This window comes from Pongo abelii, chromosome Y, assembly GCF_028885655.2.
Source record: "Pongo abelii isolate AG06213 chromosome Y, NHGRI_mPonAbe1-v2.0_pri, whole genome shotgun sequence".
Classification (NCBI taxonomy): Eukaryota; Metazoa; Chordata; class Mammalia; order Primates; family Hominidae; genus Pongo; species Pongo abelii.
The window spans coordinates 43999853-44010360 of record NC_072009.2 but is presented as its reverse complement, the minus strand read 5'-3'; the positions used below and the strand labels follow the sequence as shown (position 1 = coordinate 44010360).

Sequence of the window (10508 nt, the reverse complement as noted above, 5' to 3'; positions counted from 1 at the left end):
CATGGTACTGGTACCAAAACAGAGATATAGACCAATGGAAGAGAACAGAGCCCTCAGAAATAACTCTGCATATCTACAACTATCTGATCTTTGACAAACCTGAGAAAAACAAGAAATGGGGAAAGGATTCCCTATTTAATAAATGGTGCTGGAAAAACTGGCTAGCCATATGGAGAAAGCTGAAACTGGATCCCTTCCTTATACAAAAATTAATTCAAGATAGATTAAAGACTTAAACATTAGTCCTAAAACCATAAAAATCCCTAGAAGAAAACCTATGCATTACCATTCAGGACATAGGCATGGACAAGGACTTCATGTCTAAAACACCAAAAGCATTGGCAACAAAATCCAAAATTGACAAATGGGATCTAATTAAACTAAAGAGCTTCTGCACAGCAAAAGAAACTACCATCAGAGTGAACAGGTAACCTATAAAATGGGGCAAAATTTTTGCAACCTTCTCATCTGACAGAAGGCTAATATTCAGAATCTACAATGAACTCAAACAAATTTACAAGAAAAAAACAAACAACCCCATCAAAAAGTGGGCAAAGGACGTGAACAGACACTTCTCAAAAGAAGACATTTATGCAGCCAAAAAACACATGAAAAAATGCTCATCATCACTGGCCATCAAAGAAATGCAAATCAAAACCACAATGAGATGCCATCTCACACCAGTTAGAATGGCGATCATTAAAATGTCAGGAAACAACAGGTGCTGGAGAGGATGTGGAGAAATAGGAACACTTTTACACTGTTTGTGGATAGCCATCCCATTACTGTGTACATACACAAAGGACTATAAATCATGCTGCTATAAAGACACATGCACACATATGTTTATTGCGGCACTTTTCACCATAGCAAAGAATTGGAACCAACCCAAATGTCCAACAACGATAGACTGGATTAAGATAATGTGGCCTATATACATGTTGGAATACTATGCAGCCATAAAAAATGATGAGTTCGTGTCCTTTTTAGGGACATGGATGAAATTGGAAATCAACATTCTCAGCAAACTATCGCAAGGACAAGAAACCAAACACCACATTTCTCACTCATAGGTGGGAATTGAACAATGAGAACACATGGACACAGGAAGGGGAAAATCACACTCTGAGGGCTGTTGTGTGGTGGAGGGAGCGGGGAGGGATAGCATTAGGAGATATACCTAATGCTAAATGATGAGTTAATGGGTGCAGCACATCAACATGGCACATGTATACATACGTAACTAACCTGCACGTTGTGAACATGTACCCTAAATCTTAAAGTATAATAAAATAAAATAAAATAGAATAAAATAAAACAAAATACTCTTCTATACTCACTAAAAAAAAGGAAAAAAAGAAAAAAGCAAAAAAACTCCTCTGACTCTTGGTTACTACACTGAATAAAATAAAGTTGAAGTGGATGGAAAGATTCCCCATCACTGTGGATTCCCTGGCAGGAGACTTATTCTTATCTTCACCCAAGGAAGCCCTGAGAGTGCTGAAAAGAGAAAAACAAAAACAAAAAGAAAAAAACCTAAGGACAACCAGGCATGAAGTAGAAAGCCAGGACTAACATCTCCAGCCTGGATTTCTCAGTTACAGAAGATGTCAACCCTGAGTGCCTGCACAGCATTACCATAAGGTAGGAGGTATATTGCATAATTTCCTTGATCACAAACCTATAGAGAGCCTTCCCACACTCTTAGGATATCCCTTTCAAAATCTCTCAGATAGGAGACTGGCAGTGTTTCAAAGTTTGTTAGAGCTGAGATAAACCTGGGCTTAAGGCACTATCTACTGCCAAAACAGAGGTATTGACCTAGCCAAAATCAAGCAAACAATACCCCACAATACTTATGTCTTAAAGAAAACTCAAAATGCAAAATAAGACATAGAAAACAGTAAACTAAATAACTAGTCCTTCAATAAAAAGATATAGATGTATAACTACAAGAAATAATATCAAACAGGAAATTATAACCTCCCTAAATGGACAAAGCATAAACCATTGACCAATGCTAATTAAGGAGATGGCTCTCAGTGTTTATTGGATCAAGAATTCATGTTATCAGTTTTCAGGAAACTCAGATCTCTAAAACAACACAGAAAAGGAACTGATACACTTCTGAAAGAAACTTTTAAAAATGGACTGAAATTATTTAAAAATAAAGAGTCCCGGAACTGAGAACTATACTGGTTGAAGTGGAAAAATCAGAAGGCTTTCAACCGCAGAATAGATCAAACAGAATAAAGAATCAGTGAGCTCTAAAATGAGTTATTAGGACCAGGTGTGCAGGTTCAGGCCTGTAATCACAGCACTTTGTGAGGCTGAAATGGGTTGATCACTTGAGGTTAGCAGTTCAAGACCAGTTTGGACCAGTGAAACCCTGATGTTTCAGGAAGTCAGTGTGGTGCCATTGAACTCCAGCCTGGGCAACACAGAGAGGCTTTGTCCAAAAAAAAAAAAAAAAAATGCAAAAGAAAAAAGAAAATAAAAGTAAATTAATATAGGTTACTAAGAAATTCACAAAGAACGAAACAGAAAAACAATCAAAAAGAACAAAGACTATTTACCAGATATACACAATTACCTTAAATAAGCAAATCTAAGATTTAGTAATATTCGTGAAAGAGTTCAGCAAAAGGAATGTATATACAGCATATTCAAGTTAATAATAACAACTTTCAAAAATTTGAGGGAAATATAAATATGTAGGTTCAGAAAGATCGTAGTCAACAAAAAAGATTAATACCACATAAAACTACCCCACAACAAACAAGAATAAAACTCTTGCTCCAGTCACCACTGCCAGCTTGCTCACCTTGTTGTTCTGCGGCTCCGCTATCCCACTCTTCTGCCCATTGCAATAGAAGAAGTGATCGTCATGCTGCTCATTGACAATGGCTCTGGCATGTGCAAAACTGGCTTTGCTAGGGATGACGCTCCCTGAGCCATGTTTCCCTCCATCGTGGGGTGCCCCCGACACCAGAGAATGATGGTGGACATGGGCCCGAAGGACACCTACATGGGCAACAAAGCCCAGAGCAAGCACAGCATCCTGACCCTGAAGTACCCCATCAAGTATGGCATCATCACCAACTGGGACAACATGGAGAAGATCTGGCACCACTTCTACAATAAGCTGCATACGGCCCCAGAAGAGCAGCCAGTGCTGCTAACCAAGGAACTCCTGAGCCCCAAGGCTAACAGAGAGAAGATGACTCAGATTATGTTTGAGACCTTCAACACCCAAGCCATGTGGCCATCTGAGATGTGCTGTCCCTCTATGCCTTTGGGTGCACCACTGGCATTGTCATGGACTCTGGACACAGGGTCACCAACACAGTGCCCTTCTAGGAGAGCTACTAACTTCCCCATGCCATCCTGTGTCTGGACTTGGTTGGTTGGGACTTGACTGAGTACCTCATGAAGATCCTCAACAAGCTAGGCTACAGCTTCACCACCACAGACGAGTGGGAAATCATGCACAACATCAAGGAGAAGCTGTGCTAGGTCTCCCTGAACTTCAAGCAGGAGATGGCCACTGCCACATCCTCCTCTTCTTTGGAGAAGGGCTACAAACTGCTGGATGGCCAGGTCATCACCATTGACAAGGAGCGGTTCCGGTGTCCAGAGGTGCTGTTCCAGCCTTCTTTCCTGGGCATGGAATCTTGCAGCATCCATGAAACCACCTTCAACTCCATCATGAAGTGTGACGTGGACATCCGCAAAGACCTGTATGCCAACACGGTACTATCTGGCAGCACCACCATGTACCCAGGCATTGCCGTCAGGATGCAGAAGGAGATCACTGCCCTGGCTCCCAGCATCATGAAGATTAAGATCATTGCACCCCCAGAGCGCAAGTACTCAGTGTGGATTGGTAGCTCCATCCTGACCTCACTGTCCACCTTCCAGCAGATGTGGATTAGCAAGCAGGAGTATGATGAGTTGGGCTCCTCCATCATCCACCACAAATGCTTCTAAATGGACTAAGCAGATGTGTAGCATTTGCTGCATGGGTTAATACAGAAGTATAAATTTGCCCTTGGCAAATGCGTACACCTCATGCTAGCCTCATGAAACTGGAATAAGCCTTTGAGAAGAAATTATCCTTGAAGATTGTATCTGATACTAAAACTGGATCATAGAACTTGTTGCTGATTTTGACCTTGTATTCAAGTTAATTGTTCCCCTTGGTATTTGTTTAATACTGTGTACATATCTTTGAGTTCAAACTTTAGTGCACATTGCATGGACATTTCGCGACTGAGGTAAGAATGTACTTGTGGAAGACAAGCCTGTGGCTTGGTGAGTCTGCATGGCCAGCAGTCTCTGATCTGTGCAGTGTATTAATGTATCAGGTCTGAGTGTTCTGGGATTTCTCTAGAGGCTGGCAAGGACTCCTGACCTAGTTGCTTCTGTCCTGCCTGTCTGTCACGGTTGGAAAGTCCAAGCCATAGGACCCAGTTTCCTTTCTTAGCTGATGTTTTTTGCCAGAACACCGTGGGCTCTCACTTGCCTTGATTTGGAAGCAGTTTGCATTTACACTTGTAAGTGTATTCATCCTTTTAATTTATGTAAGATTTTTTGTATGAAATTCTAGATTCTGTAAAGACATGACAATAAATTTTTGTTTTCTACTGTTATATGAGAACGTTAGGCCTCAGCAACACATCATTGTGTAAGGAAAAATAAAAATGCTGCCAAAAGAAAGAATCAAGCTCCCAAAGGTTGAGAAACAAAGAAAATTCTAAAAGCACTAACGGAAAATAAACAAAAAAATGGAGGAGCTTGAAATCACTCGGCAAAAGACTTGTCACCAATATGATTTTAAGGAAGACACAGTATTAAAAGATATAAATTGTGATTTCAAAAACATCATTGGAACAGAGGATAAATGTCTACAGATTTTATGTGACAAAAGTTGTCAGCTTAAGCTAGTTGATTATTAACTATTAGATGTTTTCTCTGAGCCTTTGAAGACCATCAAAAACTACAGGAGCAACACTAATGATAAAAACAAAGCAGTCAAAGTTTATCACTACTGAAGATATTTAAATGCGAAACATTTAAAAGCAGACATGGGAGGAAGAAGGGAAAAAATGATGTATGACTCAATCAGAAACAACTAACAAGATAACAGTAGTAAGAACTTACTTATCAATAATTATCTTGAATGCAAATGAATTAAATTGTGTGATTAAAAGATGTGGAGTGACCAAATGCATTTTAAAAATGGGATTCAACTACATTTTACCCATGAGACCCACTTAATCTTTAAGGACAAACAAGGGCTGGAAATGAAGGAATAGAAGAAGATACTGCTATGCAAATGGTAATAAAAAATTAGGAGTGGCTATACTCCTATCTATAAAAGAGATTTCAATTCAAAACCTGTCATAAGACCAAGAAGGTCATCATTTAATAATAAAGCAATCAATTTATCAAAAGGTTATAACAATTATATATATACATCTGTACTCAACATTGGAGCACCTAAATATTTAAAGCAAATATAAATAGAAATGAAGAAGAAAACGGCAATAAAATAATTGTAGGAAATTTCAGTACCTCAATTAATACAAGGAATAGATAAACTCGACAGAAAATTAATAAGAAAATGCCAGACTTAATTTTAACTAAATGAACCCACAGACATATACAGAACTTTTCATCTTGTAGCAGCCAAATATATATTTTGCTGTAACATGCCTGGAGGATTCTCTAAGATAGACCATCTGCTAGGCCATAAAACAAGTCTTAACAAAGTAAGATGGCTAAAAACATATTTAATATTTTTTCAGACTGTCATGGTAGCAAACCAAAAATCAGTAAGAGGAGAAATCTTAAAAAAACAAAACAAAACAAAACAAAAAACACCTAGCAGATAATGAATTTTTTTTTTTTTTTGAGACAGAGTCTCGCTTTGTTGCCCAGGATGCAGTGCAGTGGCACAATCTCAGCTCACCGCAAGCTCCGCCTCCCAGGTTAACACCGTACTCCTTCCCCAGCCTCCCGAGTAGCTGGCAATATAGGCGACTGCCACCATCCCCAGCTAATTTTTTGTATTTTTAGGAGAGACACGATTTCACCGTGTTAGTCAGGATGGTCTCGATCTCCTGACCTCATGATCTTCCCGCCTCAGCCTCCCAAAGTTCTGAGAATACAGGCATGAACTACTGCCCCACAGCCTACATGACATTTTTAAAACATTGCTCCTAAATAATGAATTGATGAAAAGAAACATAAAAAGAAAAATTCATAAATATCTTGAGACAAATAATAGTGGAAACACAACATACCTAAACCTATGGTGTGCAGTGAAGCAGCATTATGATGGAAAATTACAGCAATAAATGCATACATTAAAAAAATAAAGATACCAAATAAGCAACATCTCATTGTATCTAAGAAACTAGAAGGAAAAACAACGAACTTCAAAATTAGCACAATGAATAAAATAATAATTAAAACAGAAACAAATCAAATAGGGAACATAAACATCTGATGAGAAAAAAAAAAAGGCAGCCAAATTATAAAGCAATAAGTAAAGTTATCTCTCTTTGCAGATGACAAACTCCTATATGTAAAGACAGTTCAAATATTCTATTTAAGAAACTGTTAGAACCAATGAACAAATTTGGTAACATTATCGTACAAATAATTACCTAACTGAAAAAGAATTCAAGAAACTCATCTGACTATAAGTATATCAAAGAAATTAAATAATTTAAAAAAAGGTAACCAGAAAGTAAAAGATCTCTCCATTGAAAACTATGAGACATTGATAAAAGCAATTTAAGAAGAAAAAAAATAAATGGAAAGATTATCTATGCTTATGGATTGGGAGAGTTAATATTGTTAAAATATTTATAGCATCAAAAGCAATAGACAGATGAAATGCGATCCATCAAAATTTCAATGGCATTCTTCACAGAAATAGAAAACAAAATACAAAACTTGTATAGCTATATAGAGAGCCATAAATTGTGAAAACAATTCTTGAGAAAGAAAAAAAGTAGGAAGAATCACACGACCTTATTTGAAATTGGCATGAACACAGAAACATGACCAAATGAACAGAACAGAACATCCAAGCATATGTAGTCAATTAGTTTTACAAATCTGCAGCAAAATCGTAAAATGAGAAGAGGGATCATGTTTTCTATGAATAGTGTTGGGAAAACTAGATTTCCACATGCAAAAGAACAAAATTGTATCCACATTTTACATCATACACAAAAATCAAATGAAGATAAGTTGAAAAATCCTAAATGTAAGACTGCAACCTCTAAAACACCTAGAAGAGAACATAGAAAAAAGCTCACGAACGATGGCTTTGGTAATAATTATTTTGAATAGCATATTAAAAATTCAGTCCACATATACTAAAACAAATGAGCAACACTACATCAAATGAAAAAGGAATCAATCGACCAAATACAATAGCCTAAATATTGGGGAAAATGTTTTCAAGCTATATATCTGATGATGGGTTAAGATCTAAAGTTTATGAAGAAATTGTAAGTGGGAAAGAAAGTTTCTGGGGTGCCGGTTGATTTGATCTTCCCTGTGTGAGACACCCACGGGGAGCCAGGGGTGGCTTCTGAGGAGAAAATCTCCTTATTGCCTTCATGTCTTTTTCCCTGAGAGCACAACCACACAGCGCATTCCACTGGTTGCCGAGGGAGATAACACTCCCTTGAAGCAGTGGAGTATAATCAAACATCTTGGCTCTTCCTGAAACCTGTTCCCACCCGTTTCAGTCCTGATAAGTTAAAGATCTTAAGTAGTTTAGCCACATGCCTTTGCTCAAGGGAATTCACAGAAACCACCAGTGCTATACATCTTACTCAATGACTTACGAGTTCACCTTCACTGATAAATCCTTTTCCTCATTCCTTCCGCTCCCTCCCAGCTACCCTAAGAACAAAGAGCTTGTAGACCACTAAATTAGGTGAAGCCTTACAGCTTTGGGCCTTGAGCAAGCCTCTGATGCTCCGGGGCCCTGGACCTGCCTTTTAAATGCTTATTCTCTCTCTTTCTAACTCCTTTGTCTCCCCCAGACTCAAGGTACCTGCGGGGTGTTGTGGGACTGTTTTCCCCAACATTGTGCAACTCAACAGTAGCAAAACAAATAAACATATTAAAAGTTGAGCAAAAGCTCTGAATTGACATTTCTCCAAGGAACATATAAAAATGGGCAACAGGTATTTAAAACATATTCAACATCATTAATCATCAGAAAAAATTGAAATCAAAGGTACTTTGAGACGTTACATAACTCACATCAGGATGGCTATTATTAAAAACTCAAAAGATCACAAAGGTTGCCTAGGATGTATAGAAAATGAAACTCATGTACAGTGTTGTTGGTAATGTGTAGCAATTATAAAAATTGGTATGGAGGTTTCCAGAAAATTAAAAACAAACCTACTTATGCCTCAACAACTCTTCCTTTAGACATATAACCAAACGAAATCCCTACCCCATAGAGATATTTGCACTCTCATATTCATTGAATCATTATTAACAGTACCTAAAATATGGAAACAACCTTGTTGTCCAGTACAAAGAAACGTTATTTAGCCCTAAGCAAAAATGAGATCTTGCCATTTGCCCCACCATGGAGGAGCTTGGGGGTAACTATGCTACGTGAAATAAACCAGGCACAGAAAGAAAAATATTTATAATCACACATATGCAACAGAAGGGAGGGTGGTGCCAGGCTTTTTTTTTTAATGAGTTCTCAAAGGCTAATAAAAAAAATCTCCCTCCTTATCACAAGAATGACACTAAGCTCTTCATAAACTATCCACCCCCATGACCTGAGCATCTCTCACTCAACCTCTCCTCCAACACTGGGGATCAAATTTCAGCATAGTTTGTAAAAGCAAATATCCGAACTATAGCAGTAACTATGTGAGATTAGAAATATGTTAATTTGTTCCAGTATAGTCGCCTTTGAAATAGCAATATGTATCCCATAGCATATGTTGTACATATGAAATGAACATAATAGGATGCATTTTTATTTATTTATTTATTTTTAAATTTTTATTATACTTTAAGTTCTAGGGTACGTGTCTACAGTATGTAGGTTTGAACATAGGTATTCGTGTGCCATGTTGGTTTGCGGCACCCATCAACTCATCATTTACATGAGGTATTTCTCCTAATGCTAATCCTCCCCCAAATCCCTACCCCCTACTCCCCGACAGGCCCTGGAGTGTGATTTTCCTTGCCCTGTGTCCAAGTGATCTCATTAATCAATTCCCACCTATGAGTGAGAATATGTGATGTTTGGTTTTATGTCCTTGTGAAAGTTATCTGAGAATGTTGGTTTCTAGCTCATTCATGTCTCTGCAAAGGACATAAACTCATCCTTTTTTATGGCTGCATAGTATTCCATGGTGTATATGTGCCACATTTTCTTAATACAGTCTATCATTGATGGATATTTGGCTGGTTTCCAAGTCTTTGCTGTTGTAAATAGTGCCACAATAAACAAACGTATGCATGTTTCTTTACAATAGCATGATTTATAATCCTTTGGGTGTCTATGCAGTAATGGGATTGGTGAATCAAATGGCAATTCTAGTTTTAGATCCTTGAGGAATCACCACACTGTCTTCCAGAGTGGTTGAACTAATTTACACTCCCACCAACAGTGTAAAAGTATTCCAATTTCTCCACATCTACTCCAGCATCTGACTCTTTAATGATCGCCATTCTAAGGGGCATGAGATGGTATCTCATTTTGGTTTTCATTTGCATTTCTCTGATGACCAATGATGATGAGCATTTTTCCCTGCTTCTGTTGACTGCATAGATGTCATCTTTTGAGAAGTGCCTGTTCTTATCCTTTGCCCACCTTTTGATGACTTTTTTTTCATATAAATTTGTTTGTGTTCTTTGTTGATTCTGGATATTAGTTCTTTGTTGGATGGGTAGATTGCCAAATTTTCTCCCATTCTGTAGGTTTCCTGTTTACTCTGATGGCAGTTTCTTTCACTGTGCAGAAGCTCTATAGTTTCATTAGATCCTATTTGTCTATTTTCACTTTTCTTGCCGTTGCTTTTGGTGTTTTAGTCATGAAGTCCTTGACCATGCCTATGTTCTTAATGGTATTGCCTAGGTTTTCTTCTAGGTTTTTTATGGTTTTAGGTTTAACATTTAAGTGTTTAATCCATTTTGAATTAATTTTTATGTAAGGTGTAAGGAAGGGATCCAGTTTCAGCTTTCTACAAATGGCTAACCACTTTTCCCAGCACAATTTGCTAAATAAGGAGTCCTTTCCCCATTTATTCTTTTTGTCAGATATGTCAAAAATGAGATGATTACAGATGTATGGTGTTATCTCTGAGGTCTGTCTTCTGTTCCATTGGTCAATATATCTGTTTTGGTATCAGTACCATGCTGTTTTGTTTACCATAGCCTTGTACTATAGTTTCCAGTCAGGTAGCATGATGCCTCCAGCTTTGTTGTTTTTGCTTAAGACT

General features: G+C 37.8%; 1 pseudogene; it reads left to right on the top strand.

Annotated features, from left to right (window-relative positions):
• The first annotated feature begins 2869 nt into the window (after positions 1 to 2869).
• On the top strand, positions 2870 to 4109 carry LOC129053189 (actin, cytoplasmic 2-like; annotated as a pseudogene).
• The last annotated feature ends 6399 nt before the right edge of the window (positions 4110 to 10508 follow it).